General features: G+C 48.4%; 1 long non-coding RNA gene across 2 annotated transcripts in view; it reads right to left on the bottom strand.

Moving 5' to 3' along the window:
• LOC129386731 (uncharacterized) overlaps positions 1 to 12,086 on the bottom strand; it is a 99,474-nt gene extending 87,388 nt beyond the window's left edge. The window contains exons 1-2 of one of the 2 annotated variants that reach the window (XR_011896075.1): positions 12,022 to 12,086; positions 11,826 to 11,963 (exon numbers count right to left, since the gene is read on the bottom strand). This is a non-coding gene — a long non-coding RNA (uncharacterized lncRNA). The other variant, XR_011896074.1, reaches the window with a different exon arrangement.
• Positions 12,087 to 20,204: the final 8,118 nt, after the last annotated feature.

Raw genomic sequence — 20,204 nt, 5'->3', positions numbered from 1 at the left:
CCTCCGGCGATGCAAGGCAGCGAATGTCCGTTTCGTCATCGCGAAACTAGCCGCCTCCCGCGACCGGTTTACGCACACGCACACGCAAAAACACAGGTGCGAAGGACTGGAGCCACGACCGAGGGGAGTCGTTCCGGGAAGCTCGGAGACGTTCTGGGTAGCTCGTTGTCCCGCTGCGGCTTGCTCATGCGTAGCAAAGTCAGATTCGCGCTGGGGATCTCGGGCACAATAGTTCGTCCGTCGAACCCGTTTCGTCACAACGGAGATGGGGCTCGTGGATGGAGGCGGTTTTCAGCACAAAGCCCGCTTCTTCGAACGCAGTCTAGCTGCAGCGACGGAGAGTGGGGGATGCGCGCCTTGTCCCCCAGTCGTAAATGGGTGGCAGTTTTTCTTTGCAGCTCGCCATTCTTAACACCGCCTCCATGGCCCGAAAAATCTCGACAACCGCTAGGCAGGAAGAGAACGGCAGGTGGTCAGGGGGGGATTGATGTCTTGGCTCGCAGCGACCACTTGTGTATTGATGTCACAGCCCCAAAACATCCAACAAGGACAGGCAACTGCAAAATGAACCCCACAACACGGCTCTGCGCCGAGATGACGTGCATTGGCTCTCACTTTAGACTCGCTAGGCTTCAAAAAAAAAAAAAAAGCACAACAGAAGGGCAGAAACAAAAAATGCTGCATTTCGCTATGCCAATTTCTGTAGCAAATTCCTGCTGACGAATTCCGCAATCATGGAGGGAATCCTGCTAAATGAGAGGGATCTTCTTCGCTTAATAAAATTAGCACTAGTAACCCTAAAATTTTTGCGGGACCCTCAAACGCAGAATTCAAATTAGCCTGCTCAAACCATCCGCATTGCTATGCAACTTTCCCTTCTTATATCTGACGGAGAAGTTGTACTCTTGGAGAGTGAGGCTCCATCGGAGCAAGCGGCCATTTTTGTGTGACATTTGATTGAGCCACGTCAGAGGACAGTGGTCGGTCTCGAAGATGAACTTCGCTCCTTACAAGTAACACGACAACTTCTGTGCGGCCCAAAGTAAACAAGCACATTCCTTCTCTGAAGCGCTGTAGGCTTCCTCTCTTACATTTAGTTTACGGCTGGCATAGAGGATAGGATGCTCCTCGTTATCTTCGCCGACCTGACTAAGTACCACGCCCATACCTCTGTCGCTTGCGTCGCATTGAACTATGAATTCCTTTGTGTAGTCTGGCGCGCGAAGCACAGGGCGAGAAACCAATAGCGTTTTCAAACTTTGGAAAGCGTTCTCTTTGTCCTTATCCCAGTGTACGCTACTCGGTGCTCCCTTTCGGAGAGCGTCTGTTAATGGACTTGCCATTTGCGAGTAATTCGGAATGTACCGTTGATAGTACCCCACAAGTCCCAAAAATGAACGAAGGTCCGTTTTTGTGCACGGCTGAGAAAATCCTCCAATCGTAGCTATTTTCAGCTCCACCGGCCGTCTCATGCCCTGACCGACAACATGGCCCGATAAGTAACCTGCGAACAACCAAACCTACACTTTTCCGCTTTCATCGTGAAGCCGCCTTCCCTCAACCGTGAGAACACCTGTTTGAGGTGCGATACGTGTTGTTCCCAGCTGTCCGAAAAAATTGCCACATCATCAAGATAGGGCAAGGCGAACTCCTGCAAGTCTTTTAGGACAATATCCATTAACTTAGAGAAGCTAAACGGCGCGTTCTTCAGCCCGAAGCTGAGTGCGAGAGGGCGAAAAGTGCCTACAGGCGAGATGAATGCGGCATAGCGCTGGCACTTTCTCAAGGGGAACTTGCCAATACCCCCGCACGAGATCTATAGTTGAAATGTATTTAGCAGCGCTAACTCTTTCAATTCGTTCCTCAATGTTGGGTATCGGGTACAGCTGATCCCTAGTGATGGCATTTAACTTCCTGTAGTCAACACACGGACGAGGGCCCTTGTTAGGGGTTTATACCAGTATTAGCGGTGACGTGTAGTCACTCTCAGCGGGCTCAATAACTCGCAACTCAAGCATGCGCTGTATCTCTGCCTCCATAATCTCTCTGTCTTGGAGACACCCTGTAGGGCTTTGATCTTACTGGTTCGGTTGATGTCAGCTCAATTTCATGCGTTATCAGTTCGGTTCTAGCCGGCCGATCCCTGAATCTGTCGAGATATTCCCCTAACACCTCTTTTAGCTCATCTAGCTGCTCGGGTCTTAGAGCGTGCGAGCTTACCGAGTGCTCGACTACTTCTTCTAGACCGTATTCAGAGTTAGAGGTCGCCCTATACTCCTTAAACTTGGTACTAATGCCATCCGGCTCTTTGATGGTATAGTTAACGACTCCGCTTCGCTCTACATACGGCTTCATCAAATTACAGTGATATATCCTCACTTCCTTCCTGCGACCGGGCATTCTCAAAGCATAGTTAGTGTCTGAAAGTTTGTGCAACACTTTAACGGGCCCGTCCCAGTGAACTTCAAGCTTGTTCTTTCTTGAAGGTTTGAGGATCATTACCTGGTCTCCGGCGTTAAACGTACGAAGCTCGCATTCTTGTCGTAATAGAATTTGGCGTTCTTTTGAGCTACTCCCATGTTCTTTCCGACTAGTTCTTGGGTTGCGCTTAGCCCTTCCAGTAAATTTAGCACGTATTCAACCACTGTTGGACTCTCCCCTCTTTCCTCCCACATCTCGCTTAACATTCTCAGTGGAGAACGGAGTGTCCTCCCATACACTAGTTCTGCTGGTGAGAACCCATTCGCTTCATGTGGAACCGTTCGCAAAGCAAACAAAGTTGCTGGCAGACAGTTCTCCCAGTCCTCCTTATGCTCGTAACAGAGCGCACGCAAAACTCGCTTAAGCACCGAATGCCACCTCTCTACACTGTTTGACTGAGGGTGATAGACAGAACTGTGTATTAACTTTACCCCGCACTTTTGCAAGAATGTGCAAGTCAGTGCGCTCGTGAATACTGACTCTTGATCTGCCTGAATTTCGGCTGGAAACCCAACTCGTGCAAACACTGTTAAAAGCGCGTCTACTACTTCGGTGGAACTGAGCTCTTTCAAAGGGATTGCTTCTGGAAACTTGGTAGCCGGACACAGCATGGTAAACAAGTACCTGTAGCCTGATTTTGTTTTTGGAAGAGGCCCTACCGTGTCTGTTACAAGTCGTCTGAAAGGCTCTGTTATTAAGGGCACTACCTTCAGTGGAGCTTTCCATGTCTCTCCTGGTTTACCAGAACGCTGGCAGGCGTCGCATGATCTTACAAAGTTTTTTACGTCTTTGAAACAGCCAGGCCAGTAGTATTCCATAAGCAATCTTTCCTTTGATTTGTTTATGCCTAGGTGGCCGGACCACCCATTTCCATGACAGAGACTCAAAAGGTCCTCCCTATACTTAGTAGGTACGACTAACTGATCTAAAATCCTGCCCTTTCGATCTCTGTAGTGCCGATACAACAAACCGCCTCTCTCATGTATCGTCACGTTGCGCCTAGCAATGCCTCCTTTAGCTGTGCCATGTAATTTAGCTAACCTCTCATCATTCTTTTGCTCAGCTGCCAGTGACTCTTTATCCACACGTAAGAGCTGATCAAAGTTCTTTGAGGCCGGTGATAATAACGACCCTGTCTCGCTTGTGAGTGCGTCAGCTTGCTCTTCCTGCAGGCTAGAACTTTGACACTCAAGTGTTACGCTCTCATTGAGCTGGTCAGCTGGCAGGCTCTCCTCAACTGTTCTTTTGTCCCTCGGGCCTAGCTCGGATTCGGGTATTGAAGTTATCCCCTTTTCTGCTTCCGCTGGAGGAGCTTGTGCATTTTCAGCCGAAAGCGCCGCGATCTTACGACCTTGGCCTCGGGTCAATGCTTGTACTATGCCCTCTCCCAGTTTGAGCCCTTTGTCAGACAGTAACTGATTCGAACGATTCGAATAGATGTAAGGATACTGCAGTGACAAAAATTTGGAAACTGCAGCCTCAGTCTCTAGCTCTCCGAATGGTCCATTGAATTTGACTTTGGCCATGGGCAGACACACGCTGTGTTCTTCTACAACCTGTTTTATCCATGCTACTTCTCCGGTGAAGTCATCTACCGTCACGTAAGACGGATGGACAATGTCCATCGTGGCGGCACTGTCTCTTAGCACTCGGCATGGTTTTCCATTAACTTGCAGGTCGTGGAGATATGGACTTAAAAGTTCCATATTCTCATCCTTTTCCTCCACGTAGGAGAAAACTACGCTAGACTTCTCGCAGTTTACAGCTATGTGTCCCAGTTTGTGGCATTTGTAACAGCGCATTGGTCTAAAAGATTCGAATTTTCTTTTATGTTCTTTTTGTGCGGTTTCTCCGTTAAGTTTCTCCTCGCTCTTTTCTGCGGGCTTTTCCGCCATGTCTACAGGCTCCGATCGTCTAGTCTGCGCACCCTTTTTGAACGGAAATGGTTTCCGCGGTCCATTTCGACCGTCCCAGTTTCCCTCCTCGGCGTTCAACTTTCTACGGGTTGCGTACTCTTCGGCTAATTCAGCCGCCCTTTCCACAGTGTTTACATTACCTCTGTCTTGCACCCACAGTTTCACAGCTTGGGGGATGGTTTTGTAAAACTGTTCTAGACACATGCATTCAATGATCATGTCTCTGCGGTCGTACGCTTCCGCGTTTTTAAGCCACTCGACTAGGTTGGCCTTTAAGCTATATGCAAACTCCGGATATCCCTCGCTATCTTTCTGGCCTGTGCTCCTAAACCTTTGCCGAAAAGCTTCGGCTGAAAGGCGGTATTTCATCAGGAGACTAGCCTTAACTTTTGCATAATCATATGCATCCTGTGCACTCAGTCTGGCGATTACTTCCGCCGCCTCACACGGCAACATAGACAGCAACCGCTGTGGCCATGTATTCGGGCCGAAGTTCATCTTTTCGCAAGTCCTTTCAAAATTGCTTAGGAACAAGCCTATGTCGCTCCCGACCTCAAATGGCTTTAATAGCCTGTCCATGCGGTACGATTCTGCCTCACTTGATCATCCCAGAGCGCCTTCACTTCCTTGAGACAACTCGAAACGTTTGTTTTCAAGTTCAAGCTGCATTTTTCTTAACTCGCGTTCTTCTCTTTCTCTTTCTCTTTCCCGTTCTTCTCTTTCTCTTTCCCGTTTCTCTCTCTTTTTGAGAAGTTCCAATCCCATTTCAATATCTTCCTCACTGGCCTGTTCGAAAATGATATGCAATAATTCTGATCTTAGCATTTCCTCGCGTACATCTAGGCCCAGTTCCTAACCAACAATCAACAACTCGTTTCTCAGCAGTGTCCTTAACCCCATGACTGCTGCTTCACTGCCTTGATTCTGCTCTCTAAATCTAGCTAGGAAAACACAACCTAGCTAACACACAACAATCTAGCTTCCCTACAGTTCTAAACAAAACAACCACAAAATGAAGCCAAGAGAGTCAAAGCAAGAATCAAGCACTCACCGCAGATACAGCACCATGTCGCAAAGTCCATCTCACCGCTGTCAGCCAGTTGTCAGGATTGGGGCTCAATCCCATCGCTCGAGATCCGTTGCCAAGGTTGGAGTCCGGCATGAATTCGAAGGTAGCTGGCCCATGCCGTCGTCCAACTTAAACACGCTGAGGACGTTGATGAAGAGAAGAACTGCTTCTCATCGAGAACGAGGAAAATGGGTTTATTTACAGAAAATTAAATCAGTCTAACATGACTGCTTAAGAAAAGGAGTGTCAGTCCAACATGACTGCACGAGAGAAAGTGTGTCAGTCCAACCTGACTGCACGAGAGAAGTGTGTCGAACCTCCGCACAACAGCCGTTTTTAACCACTCGGTCCTCCGGCGATGCAAGGCAGCGAATGTCCGTTTCGTCATCGCGAAACTAGCCGCTTCGCGCGACCGGTTTACGCACACACACACGCAAACACACAGGTGCGAAGGACTGGAGCCAACGACCGAGGGGAGTTGTTCCGGGAAGCTCGGAGACATTCTGGGTAGCTCGTTGTCCCGCTGTGGCTTGCTCATGCGTAGCAAAGTCAGATTCGCGCTGGGGATCTCGGGCACAATAGTTCGTCCGTCGAACCCGTTTCGTCACAACGGAGATGGGGCTCGTGGATGGAGGCGGTTTTCAGCACAAAGCCCGCTTCTTCGAACGCAGTCTAGCTGCAGCGACGGAGAGTGGGGGATGCGCGCCTTGTCCCCCAGTCGTAATTGGGTGGCAATTTTTCCTTGGAGCTCGCCATTCTTAACAGTGCACGGGCTGCTGTGGCGGCCAGTAGCTGCTTGGGGAAGCAGGAGAATATGTTGCAACTGCTTTCGGAGGTGAGGGAAAGGCGCTGGTAAGTCTGCATTGAGCACCTGCAGAAGGATGCCTTAGATTAGCGACAACGGCAGCGTACGTAATGGCACAGGCGTAGGAGGCGGTTGATGAGCAAGTGGTACTGCGTCAGCGACTTGTTCTTGTATCATGTGACGGAGATCTGGAGACAAGCACGGCTCTGAGGCTGCAGCGACTGGCAGAAGAGGGAGTTGGCGCGCCACTTTTCGTACAAATTGCTTGATTCTGTCGAAAATTTCTGAACTGCAAGGAGTCGAAGTGACACCATCACTCAGAGATGAAAGCGCGACGTCCGGAGCGAGTGCTTGGCACGTAGAAAGCCGTTGTTTGCGCAGCTCCTCATAGCTCTGGCAAAGCGTTATGAGGCCGTTGACTGTCTGACGATTCCTTGCCAAGAGCATTTGGAAGGCGTCATCTTCTATGCCTTTCAATATGTTCTTGACCTTGTGATCTTCGGTCATATCTGGGTCGATACGTCGGCAGATGTCAACTACATCTTCAATGTAGCTCGTAACAGTTTCGCCCTCTTCTTGGGCACGACAGCGAAGCTGTTGTTCAGCCCGAAGTTTGCGCACAGCAGGGCGACCGAATACTTCTTGAAGTGCCGTCCGGAATGCTGTCCAGGTGGAAAAGTCAGCCTCATGGTTGCGGAACCAAAGATGGGCGACCCCGGAAAGGTAGAATGGTACGTAACCAAGCTTGTCAGCTTCAGACCATTTGTTGTGGGCACTCACTCGGTTGTATGATGACAGCCAGTCCTGTACGTCATGATCGTCAGTGCCATTGAATTTGGGAGGATCCCGTTGGCGTGGCGCACCAGGACAGACGACTGGAGGCGGTGCCATGGGTGCCGCACCAGGACTAGTCTCCTCAGGCATGGGAGATGTGACAGGGATCGTCCGGCTTCGGAGTTCCGGGTTTGCAAAAAGTCCAGCACCTTCCACCAAATGTCGCGAAGCACCTTGAGCAGTAAGTGTTCGCGACTAGAACGTTGGAGCAGCGAGAGGTATTGTAGCCGACCGAGCACCGAAACAAGGTTGTTCTTTCGCGTCGTCGTTGTCTCTCTCCTAGCCACAGCCCCACTGCTCCCTATTTTACAGTACAATATATATATATATTGGCTGATTCCGTAGTTCCAGCGCCCAACGCGAGGCATTATTGTGATTTTTTGGGGCCATTTAGACTTGCCCAATTGTTTCTCTTTGTCATGCATGAAGAGTGCTGTCACATCTCTCACTTTTTATACAATATCTCCCCGCTGTTCGTATAAACGCGTTACCTCGCGGAAATAAATTCCACAGCCGCAATCATGAGCCTCATGACGCATCAAGAGCCTTTTTTATTTTACTGGGGGACATGCTCGTAATCTCTGGATTGGTGGCGTTATGTTCCCCAGCTTGAGGCGTATTCTTTCCAAGACATCTAATGGTTTTTTTTAAACGCTGTCTTTATCCACGTTTATCTACTGGAAATGGGTCTTCAGTGCTAATACCAAATCTGACGGTAGCTGTACATCTACATTATGTGATTTCAGCCGCTGTGCTTTCTTCTTTCAGCACTAGAAGTCCTACCAAGAGGAGGGCACAGTGAATAAAGTAAAATAATGATGATGACAACCATAATAGTTTACGTTGTCAATATGCATGGTGATGAAGGGGAAGGTTCCGACAGCAGTGCAGTAGGCATCACAACTTGTAGACATCGTCAGAAACCGCTGGAACGCTTCAAGAAGAGAATGTTCAAAACATGCGAAGCACGACTTTTATGACGCGCTGAGCGAGCTTGTGTTGATGAGCAATAGGGCAACAATTGTGAATACAGCCACACCGAGCGGCGGCCTGTGGGCAGTGTGAGAGAATTTCTTGTGGAGATGTGCCCATTAGCTCGTTAAATCGCCGAAGAATCTACACTCTGTTTTGAGCAGACAGTTATTCCCTACCGAAAACAGTGTAGGCAAGAAAATGAGTGTTTTGAAAAGCTTTTTGGTTTATTTAGCGCTATTGGAAGACCTGAGCGAAAAAAAAAAGTGAGCGATCTATACAACGTTATGAAACCGTAATGTCTTTCCCGCATGGGTGTGGACACAAGCTGCCTATATGCCTCGTGAGCTGCTCGCAGGCATTTTTTTAGTGGCCAGCTGAGCTAACATATGGTGTACTCCTTTGTACTTACCTTTGAAAAGTGTAATTGGTTTTATAAAAAGTGTCCACAAACGTGGAATATAGGAGCGAACAGCAAGATTTGCAAAACGCGCTTGCAGCCATGTTCTTTCTTTAACTGCCGCCCGGGTCGCGATCTGGTGCCCCCCTTCGGAAGTTCAATACATCGTGGCCACGGATCAAGATAGCTGCGGAGTCGAGTCAAACTTCACGAGCCAGCGTGCGTGAGCGGCCATTGTGTGTCACACACATGGCGAGGGGGAAACCGGTTTCGAGCACCCTGCGATAGTTGGCACACTTGGGGATGTCGATCTAAAGCCCCTGAAAATTCCCAAATTAGCGACACTCTCCTCCTCCACCTTCACTTCTTGTGTCTCCTCTCTTTCACGCTCCCTCCTCGACCGTCGCACCACCTACACTGCTCGAGCGTAGCAACGGCCTCAACATGCGCTCCTTGCCACTCCGTAAACGATTCTCGAGCAAAAATGGAGCTGAAGCAAGGCGAGTGGGCCCACGTGATTCTATTAGGCCAATACCAGCGCGGTGGCGGCCTCGGCCAGAGCGCGCGTGGAGGAGGCGGCATTATTCAAAGCGCGGCACTGCTTTACGAAGTTTCAGGGGCTTTATGTGGATCATAAGGTCCCTCTATAATTTTTGAGGTAGCGACATCTGCCGCGCACCTACCTAGCAAGTTCCTGTAGCAGACGGCGCCCACGTTAAACCACGGCGCAGCGACGTTCACGAGGCTAAAAAATACCTGCACAAACGCGGATATAGAACCTACTGGTGCTTGACTGCGATGAAAAACGAAAGAAGGGTCCTGACTGCTAAAAGTAGCCTTTTAATTTGCAATGAGCGCTGAAAGAAAAACACTCGAGAGCGGAACGAGTGCTTGATCGCCTCGATTCCGCATCTTGACATTTCGTTCGTTTGCGCTCGAATTAAATTACATTACATTTTCACAGAGTAAATTATCTTCATCTAGTTAAGAAGAGCAGAAATTGTTGACTTACTTGCATTACATAAAACAGTTCAAGCACTTGACAATGAACAGCACGGAGTCCGAGCCGAAGACAACGCGAGACGTGTTTCGTGTCTGTCTGCGCGAGCCTTGGTGATCGCTTGCGCTTGATTCTGTTTGCTCTGTGACTTCTTTTGCTTGCAAGTTGGCGGCGTACAGATAGCCGGTACTTTTAACGAAGAATGCGTGTAAAAAAAAGATGAAAGTAGCTCGGGCCGAAAAACTTTCTACATATCGCCGCTGAAACGTGCTATGCTCACGGCAACTAAACAACATCCTGTGTGTGTGTTGAAACGAGTGCGCGAACAGACTTCTTGTCGCTGACTGTGTCTGTCGTGTAGCGATTGCTGGACGACTGTTGTGTTTTGTGGATCAGTGCTGCGAGCCAGTGCGACTATCGTGGCATTCTAAAGCGGCGGTATGGATCGTGCCAGCGAGTCTCCTCGGTCGTGTTCAGGCTGCCAGCGCGCGATCTAATCTCGCGGCACACCAACATACAGCGTAGTGTGCGCGCATGTGTGAATGCGGTTCACCGTTCTCGTGAACCGTGCGATGTCGTCACGTAAACTTTAATCATGACGCGCTTTGTTGTCTTTATGCCGCTTCACCTCCGTGCACCACTCAAGCCCCGTAAGAATTGCAGGAACCTTTTACGAAACTTATGTGGATTGGCCTGGCTATATTGCACTTTGTTTTGCTAGCAATCCGTGCATCGCGTCTGGCATCTTTCCTATGTTAATTTGCAGTTGTGTGTTTTTCATCAGTAAAATGGCATCGTCGGTTACTAAACCACCTTCGAGTGTAGGCGAAGCTTGGAAGTAACGAGCTCACAGCTGAATGTCATGTACTTTGATTTGTTGCATTCTATTTTTATTATCTGATGTCCAGTGGCAGAGGCTATGCAGTATTTGGTTTTAAAAGCAGAGCATTGCAGGCACTTAGGAATATATTCATTCAGATGCGCAATGCACAAAATACGATTTGAATATGCAGAATGTGAAATGACTTTTTGGACATATTGTAAAGCGCAGTTAACAACGCGCGCACAAACACACGAAAGCCTAAAAGTAGGATTCACTGCTGAAATTGACGAATGGTTATCGCGCGTAACGCAATGCGGTTATTTGTCAGCGAGTGAATGCGCTTATGCCACACTATTTGCTTGCTTGTTAATTCAACGAATGCATGTGCTAAGTCAACGGGCTCAAAGTGCACTACAATCAATAATCTCCACACACCTCGGCCGTCAACATTCATGCGCGCCAATGAAATACTATCACAGCTCTACACACACGTGTGCACTTTTTCTGAAACCTTTGTATAGCTTTACTTTACTCGCATAGCCGTGCAGTTATCGACGCTTCAAAGTCTTTCGGTCCAATTCTGTGCAACCATACTTTTCTTCTGCTTCGGTTCTGTTTGCCTGAGGGGCACAAAATAACTTCTTGCTGTCCTCCGTCCAGTTTCGGCACCCACGCGCACCATAACAAGGCATTTTGGCCCTCCCGGAGGGAAATTATCGCAGCAAAGGGAATTGCACAACAGGCGAAACGCGCGTTCTTCACCCGGCGAGCAGGAACTTTCACGGCGGCAAAGGGGCGGAGCCAGGTCACACGTCACCGATCAGCCTATTGCTGGCGTCGTCGACTGGATAAGAGCCTTACCGTACTTTAAACATGCTTCAGGGATTTCAGTCGATAAGCGCTCGCGGTGCAGTGTAACCCCATTGTTCGCGTCCCAGAGGCAAGATATCGAGCGCTCCGCCGCACTTCGTGTGCTCACCTAGTCAGTTGTTCAAGCACAGTTGTGTGTGGAAGCCACGCGGATAGTTATTTTGTGCCACGTCCTTATGCTATACTTGACAAAAAATAAAGAAGCTGCATGTACAGCAGCACCTGCTATGTCCAGCACTTTTCCAAGTTTGACGATGAATAAATCAAACACACCATGCAGCTGACAAAAACCTACAACACGGGCGTGTTCGCAGAAACATTCTAGGCAAAATGGCGTACCCAGGAGCTCTGTGCGTTTGGTATTTATATATTTACAAGTGCAAATCGTACTTTACTTTTACAACAACGCTTGGGTGCTAATGCGTCAATGTACGAGCCATTGTTGATGGTGATAGTTTTTGTACCCCTAGTCAACTTTTTTTGTATCACTGGAACCGACGCCGATTTTCTTTTTCGGGTACGAGACATTTGCAACGAGCTTTTTAAGGCTTTTCTCTTGATGAGAAGAAATAGTCAGTTCCCTTTTGCTATCCTCAGAAAAAGCGTAGTTATGGCGTACTATTTCAAGGAAAAAAATCATGTTGCAAATACTCACAGCCAGCAACATTTTTATTGAGAAGTACCATGGCAAAAATAATAAATGAAGATCTCATGTTTGCTATGAGCATTGCAGGCAGGTTCACAGAGCCGCACCAGAATGAAGAACCGAAAAACCACTTCTGTCCTAATTTCGCTGTAAAAGGCAACAGCAAATATAGGCATCTCACGCAAGCCGCATCTACAAAACATACTTTTTTGGGCTAGACAGATGGCTCGAGTGCTTTCTTTAAAAGGAAACTGTGCAAATGGCCTTAGCTTACAGACAAATATTCCTTCATCCGCCCAAATACAGCTGCAATAGGCTCGAATAGCTTTATTGTTCTAATAAACTCTTCAGCGTACGTAATGGATATGTTTTGTTTTTAACTAGATACCATTTCTTTATTTTAGCAGAACGATAGGTAGAAGGTAAAAATTTTCCCAAAACCGAATCAAAGCAATCCATAGATAAACATTAAGAAACATCGTTCCAGCGCACAGTTGAACACGGACGAGAAGAGAAAAACAACACGAACGCCGGACTTCAACTGAATTTTATTCTTGGACAACATGGCATTATGTACAGAGGGGGAGGGAGTGGCGAGCTGCTAGTGCGCAGGACCACTAAAAAATATTTCCTTGGTCTAGGCAACAGTCATCAGAAATGCCGAACCAAAATAAAGCAATGAAAGCAAAAAGTGAGAGAAGGCGAAAAAAACTTTCCTTGTCTTTTTACATCACTCAGTACAACCTTGCTCATCTCCCGCCCTACCTAGCTGACTCGACACACCCGTTTGCCCTGAGATAATCAAGTTCTTTTTTCCCGAGTAAAACAGAAGGAGCACTGACACAGTAATCGTTTTCATTGGAGATACAAAACGCTTCAAAAATTTCCTGGATTTTCTGATTGCTATATTTGCGCAACACACGTGTTCGTTCGAAAAACGCCTTGCATGCTGGCTTACGCGAGCAACCGCGAATGTGGTCGGCTAAATGACCAGCGCCACTTAGTGAAGTAGCATTCCTGCGATGCTCTAGCAAGCGTTCATTCAGACAGCGCCCGGTTTGGCCAATCTAGCATTTTGCATAGGCGAGGGGAATACTGTACACAATACCGACGTCACATTCAACGAGGGCTTTGGTGTGCTCTATTTTGCAGGCTGGCTTCTTCTGGGATTCGTTTACTAGGCGACACATTCGTCCCAGCTTTTCCGGTGCTGAAAACACAACACGCCAACCTTCTTGAGGCGGTGAGAAACCTGGTGCCAATAGGGCACTACGACAGGGCGCATAAGCGGGCGGGCGTCTTTTTTCAGCCTGCGCCTCCAACCAACCTTTACCTCCCGAATCTGGCTCTCTACCACCGAGGCCACGATTTCTCCGTGGAACCCAGCCTTCTCCGGAAGCCTTAGCTGGGCGTCGACGCTGTCACGAACTTCATGTTCGCCTGACTTCTCTAGAGCAGAGCGGATGCAGTTTTTTGCTATAGCTCTTTTTATGAGCTTGTAGTGGGGCGATCGATAATTAAGAATTTTTTTCGACCGTGGCTTGTACTGCCAGCACACGCGCGCTCCATGAAAAATAAGACACAAGTCGCGGTACTGGATACTACCATCTTGCGGCAGTTCGTGCGTGAACTTCATTCCAAAGGCAAATTCTCAATTATCAATCGGCCCACCACAAGCTCGAAAAAAGCCAAGACGACTCGGAATGGTCCTCACATTTGATTAGTTGCAGGAATCCTTATAACGTGGACTGAAATCTGCATCGCAAAAGTTACAGTGCATGACCGCACCTACACTGCGACCTTCTTTCCCCTTCAAGAGCCCTCACATGGCGAAATTCTCGGCATGGACTTTATGAATCATCGCTGCGGTCAGTGACCTAAAGTCAAAGTCGATAACACTATCCAGAGACCAAGCGCTCCATGAAAAATAAGGCACAAGTCGAGGTACTGGATGCGACCATCTTGCGGCAGTTCGTGCGTGAACTCAAATGGTTCAAATATGAGTTTGTTCCAATCTCCTGACGTCACATTTGCGTAACCACCGACGCAAGCACCAGGCGGTAACCCGCAAGGTTGCCTGAACAGACCAATCAACCAGTCTCCTCGTTCGTAGGATGTCACTTTTTTTTTTTTTGCTTGATAAGCGAATAACACTGCCTACACTTGGCGGCTTGTCTTATCTAATTGGCTGACAAGAGGCGAGGAACACGCTCAACTGAAGAGGCATTCGATGGGGCCGAGCGCCTGCACTGAAAATCGATAACCGGATAAAGTGGGTGGTGCCGGCGTCTGTGATTGGTCCGCTTTCCCTTACTTAGCTTGCGGTGGCTGATCAAAAATCGCGGCGGCATGCAACGGAAGCTGAAGAATTCCGCTAAAACGGATCGTCAGCAAAGAATAGTTGGCATAAAGAGGTCATAAACGCTCCGAAAGTGCTAGAACACGTTACACGGTCACGGGAAAAGTATTGCGGTACGCAAATAAACCCATGCTCTCCGGCAGGTGCGAGTAGCCAGTGCCTGAGTGATCGGCGGAAATTACCTTTTATTACTTTCGGAACGGGGCTGCCTGCGGCTATTCATTAGGAAACTCAGAATTGTTCGGCATATTAATGCATCTTTAACGCGTGCACATCACTGTGACACGTTGAGTTTTTGCGGTTTTGCGACGTCGAGTGATGGGCAGTTCAAGTAGGTGCAGTCCGAAAACTTTTGACCAATAGCCGAGGGCTAATGGCCAAAAGGCTTCGAATCAGAAATAACACTTTTTCTTTTGTTCAGTCAAATCATGCTTAATCAATGTGTACACGTCATATCAGATGGGGAGGAACCGCGGTTTTCATGCTTTCGAGTGTCAGACAGGTGATGTGAAGGCGGTCCAAAAAGGTTTTTGGCCAATCGCGGAGGGCTGATTGCAGAATTCGAATAGAAATATTTGGGATTGTTATCATTAGAGCGCCCCAGGTCCACCTACATGCAGCTTGGAACTGCTATACAGAACGGCTACATGTTAGGACACCTGGCAGAATATACCGTAACTTCTAAGCAAAATTTGCACGTATCGAGACTACCCGGCGTGCATGCCACATTGCGTGACTAATTGCACAATACTATGCTCGTGATGATGATGATGATGATGATGATGATGATGATGGCTTAATGGCCTTCCCTTTGAAACGGGGGACTGACAGTCACCTAACCTACTTGATTCAATGAGGTATGGTATACATGCTTTTCATTCTACATATTTGTAAACATCTCCTTAACCTTTTTTTCTGAAATCTTCTGTATCTACCTCGTACAACTAACTATGCAACTGCTACATAACGTGCCAGCTCATGTAATAATACAGAACTGCAATACAAAGAGTGCACGTAACGACGCTACATTGCACACATCACACATAGCGTGACAAGTGGCGCGAAAATGTACTAATGAAGATGATTTTGACAGTTATTATGGGGAGGATATATTGGCATCGTATTTTAACAAAGCGGTGGCAGTCAACTAGCCTGAATGATATGATCGGATATGCCATACGTGTTTTCATTACAGGAATATTTATACAACTCTATAACCTCTTTTCTTCCTTAAGACTTCTCTGTCGATCTCGTAACACGGCCTATGCAGTTTCTACATGTCCGGCAACATGGCGTAGTAATATGGAACTGCAATGCAGAGGGGACCACGTATAGGCGCTACGCGGTTCGGATCTCACATTGCAAAACAAGTTGCACGATAGGATGCTACTGATAATAATGATGACATTTTATTGGCATCCCGATTTGAATCGCGGCAGTGATATAGTCGCCTAACCAGCTTGATTTCATCAGGTACAAATACGCGGGTGTGCGGCTTAACCATGTCCGAATGATAAGGGTTGAGCCAATGCCGAGTGTTTGGACCTTTGCGGCCCCTTGCGGCCCCTTGGTGGAGGCAACACACCTCTTTGGCCTCGGCTTGACTGACCCACACGGGGGAATTCGGTATTGCCTTTTACCGTCTCTTTCTCTCCCTCTGGCCTTCGTCTTTCTCTTACTCTCCTTCTTTGTTGTCTTTTCTGGGCTTCCACTTCAAACTTTTCAAGGCAGGAAGGGTTAACCTTGCGTGAGTAGCCAACCTAGGCTATGTCATATTCGGTTGCAGTCGTAACATACAGCGGGCGTTTGCAGGTCCCGTTTCACAGGTCGTGCAGCTTTTCCATGTAGGGCTCCACGTTGGGTGGCTGGCATTACTGGCGAAAAGAGTACACTCACTCATGGCTGCTTTCTTCCCGTCACTACCTGATAGCTCTCCTAAGATGGGCTGCACCGATGAATTCTGCTAGAAAATATTATTTGTGAGAAATGTTTACGTCTGTTTTTTGTTCTTAAGTTTTTACCAACCAACTGTCGCCAACGATTGATGCAGTGCTTACTTATTATGCTGACGGTCTCTGTGTTGCCAAGCTCACTAGACCACGCGCTAAACATAACTTATGCAAAACCACGGTGTTGAAAGAATGCTAATGCAGGCAAGCTTTTTACAGGTGTCTAAATAGGAAGCTTTGCGTCAGCACAACACGAATGCTACCGATTGAAATACATGTAAAACGCAGAAATGAATTTACGAGACAACCGCTTGACCGATTTTCGAATGAAGGTGGTTGGATTTGAAAGAAAAAAAGTGTAATTCTAGTTAGTGCCTTTGTTTGGCAGAGTTTTGATTCAGAGCACTGAGGTGGGGCGGGCAGGGGGGGGGGGGGTGTGTTACGAAATTCCCCGAAATTGGTAAATTTTGAGAAACTGCAGGCACGAAATTTACAAATGAGTAACTCGACACCAGAAATAGATATGACAGCTATGTGACTTGCATCCTTTATAGCATTTGAAGCGTACGAAGTGGCAGAAAAAGTAACAGTTTACATGATATTGTTAGAATGCTTAGAGGGTTCTGAAGAAAACTGGTCCTTACAATTTAGTGACATATTTCATAGCGGTGTGTATTTAGTCAATTTTCAATATATTATTAGGTGCATTCAGAATAACGATACCCTTTTCTATTGATGAATAAAATATTTCGGAACTTGATTTAATATATATATCTTTAATTTCCCGTATTTAACAGCTTTATAGAAAAGCAATCGATTTCTTAATCAGCAAAGTGCTTCCTGTGTTCACTATATTTTAAACTCTGTTTTTTTAAATGCAAAGTGATGTGGGCTGTATCAAGGACGCACCGGCAGTGGGATACGTGAAACGCCTTGTGCGTGCTGCAGACAGTGTATGCGCACTAGCATAAAAAAAGATGACGCAACGAGGTTGACACGCTACCTTTATTCACGCATTGGATTGCTACACGGCTAACTTCGGTTGCAGCTACTGGAGGTCGCATGGTCGAATTTTGTAATCGTGCTCGCTCCATAATAGTAGTGGGTCCGCTTGTTTTGCAGAGGGTGTGTTGAGCAATAGCACAAAGCAATGACTTCCCTGCTGGGGATGTCCGAGATTGCCCTTCGTCGCTCGAGCCTGCCGTACCTGTGTACGTTTGAAGCTCCAGTGCTTTCCTAAATCTGCGCTCCCCATAGATATAGACGTGTTTCACCATGGTCGAAAGAGCTGGTTTTGCCCTATCTTGCTGCCCGAGTCTCTTCATGCCATAGTTTGACCGTAATTGTGCAACATGAAGGGATTGCTGAGCAAGCGTTGGAGTATTCCTCCATATTACACATTGGTGGCAACGTGGTGCACCAAGCGTGACTGTTAGCAAGCGTTAGGTTATTGCACCATATTGTACATTGGTACGCGTTACAACTCCTGATGAGCAAGACTTTAATCGATAAACTGTACCTGCTAAGGCGTATTGAGCCCTCCTAAACGCAACCAATTGTGGTCGTATGGACAAAGATACTACTGGCCAGTTACAATTCTAGGAACGCTGCGACACGCTAAATGCGCTCCTACCGCCCCAAGCGTAGTGCGGAAACGGTGCGATCTACACACGCGGCGCATGCATGATCCAGTCATGCTGTGCTTGTTTTCTCTACACAATACCGAAGTAAGGTGCGTGTCTAATATGGCTGCGAAGATATTGCCACATGCTATATGGACGCCGAGGGTATGTGTCAGGCGATGAAAACGACGCTGAAGTAGCGTGCGAGTAGAGAAACAGAGACGACAACAAAGTTGCGTTGACTGCTCTGATAAAGTGCTTTCATACGTTCTCTACACCGGCTTTTCCGTCTCCTACTAGGCTATGACATTGGTGGAGGTGCGTGGTAGGATTGCCTCATGCTCGGCACCCCTTGGCAGAGCCATACGTCGAACGCGGAACCAACTTCGTCCGTCGAAACTCCTGTTCACCGGTACAGTCACCGCTTGCTAAGCCTGAAGCCTGAATTCAACCCTTTGCAGGACCCTGCAGGAACGCGTCTACCTACTTCCGCTATGGCTACTGCAAATCCATTGCAGGTGACGCTGCAGAATCCTAAGATCGCAGACAGTTTCCATCGTGACGCTTTTGAAGATGTCCGAGATTCGCTCGAACAATTTGCACGTGTCGCCAGTTATAATGACTGCGGCTCGCAGCAAAAGCTGGCTAATGTCTATTTTGCGGTTCAAGACAGTGCGCGGACGTGGTTTGTGAACCGGGAGAGAAGTTTGACCACATCGGATGCCTTCCGCACCCAGATGCTAGACACATTCACTAGTAGCGACAGAAGAGACAACGCGCAGCACCTGCTCGAATCTCGTATTCAAATGCCAAACCAGAGCGTTTCCATGTTTGCAGCAGATATGACCCGCATTTTCTGTAGAGCAGACTCTTAGATGGCCGAAGAAAAGAAGTTACGCAATCTCTTGCGCGGAGTGAAGGATGAACTGTGTCCGGACTCGTGAGGAACCCACCGATGACCGTGTTGGCTTCACCAAGGAGGCTACCGCTATAGAACAGCCACTACAGCAAAGGTACAGCCAATATGATAGCAAGAACTCACCGGTGAACGCTTTAATTCTACCTGAGAGCTGCAGCACGTCTCTGCGCGAAGTCACCCGAGAGATTGTGCGAGAGGAGATCCGGCAGCTCGGGATTCCTCCTATGGCACCAGCGGTGGCTTCGGTTGCTGATATCGTCCGAGAGGAAGTTGACAGGCCTTTTCGTCGCCCGACCGGCAGGCGGTGCCGCGACGATTAACCTACGCGTAAGCTGTCTGTCGTCCACCTCCGGCCACTTCGATGCTGCTAACACCGTCAGCCACTATGACGCAGCCATCACCGCCAGCCCCGAAGCCCTATTTTCGACAGTCACAGCCAGCGCCAGCTATGCCGTATCGCCAGCAGCCGATCGCATCGCATCTGTCTTACGGCGAATCCCCTGCAGGTTACCCGCTTCGAAAGACCGATTTGTGGCGCACCGCTGACTGCCGGCCGCTATGCTTTCATTGCGGCGAAGCAGGAGATGTTTGCCGTGCGTGCCACTGCCGCCCAGCTGGGCATCCAACGTTTCTCGACTGCAACTACCCTGTGTTTTACGCTGCACGTACCTGCGACGAAAATTCTACAAACTTTCGGCCGGAAGGTTCAGTGACACCTCGATCGCGTTCCCCTTGTCTGGCTCGTTACACCCCACCGACCCGTGCCAATTTTCTGACGCCTCAAGGGGCAGGTCCCCTAGCCCGCGCCGGGCAAACAGAAGCAGCGACCTCCGGGGGTGACGTTGCAAACCGTCTAACTTTCCAAGAACCCCCATCACCGACGACCGACGACTCAAACTCCGACGACTCAAACCACACCCCCTGTAACCGACGCCATCAGCACCGGTCTTGTCGTTTTCATTGACGGCCACCAAGTGGCCGCTCTCGTTGTTACTGGTTGCCATTTTCGATAATAAGTCAAAAGATGGCCGACAGGCTGAGAAAAGTGAAGACGGCGTGAACCGCGCCTGACATCAGAACTGCCGGCGGCGAGTTGATGACGCCGATTGGAAAATGCACAGCCAGAATAGTAATCGCCGGTGCAACCTTCGTCGCCACCCTCCTCATCCTCTTTGAGTGCTGCAAGGAACTTACTTATATTGGGGATGGATTTCTTGAGAAAGTACCGTGCAGTGATTGATATCCGTGACCTCGTCGTCACATTTTCTACGAGCTCAGACGATGTCGACCCCGCGGAACACCAGCGACCCCGCTTACGTATCGCCGAAGACGACGTCACGCTTCTGCCGCAAAGCTGTTCCCTCGTACCTGTTATCTGCGACAACTCGAACACCGGGACTGGCATCGCTGAACACATCGACGCACTGGTACTGAGTCAAGGCGTTTCGATCACCAGGGCCGTGGTTAACGTGCACGACGGATGTGCTGAACTCCTGGTGACGAATTTTACCAGGGAACGTCAACACATTGTTAAAGCCA

This window comes from Dermacentor andersoni, chromosome 8 (genome assembly GCF_023375885.2).
Source record: "Dermacentor andersoni chromosome 8, qqDerAnde1_hic_scaffold, whole genome shotgun sequence".
Classification (NCBI taxonomy): Eukaryota; Metazoa; Arthropoda; class Arachnida; order Ixodida; family Ixodidae; genus Dermacentor; species Dermacentor andersoni.
This window is presented reverse-complemented; position numbering and strand designations above follow the sequence as displayed.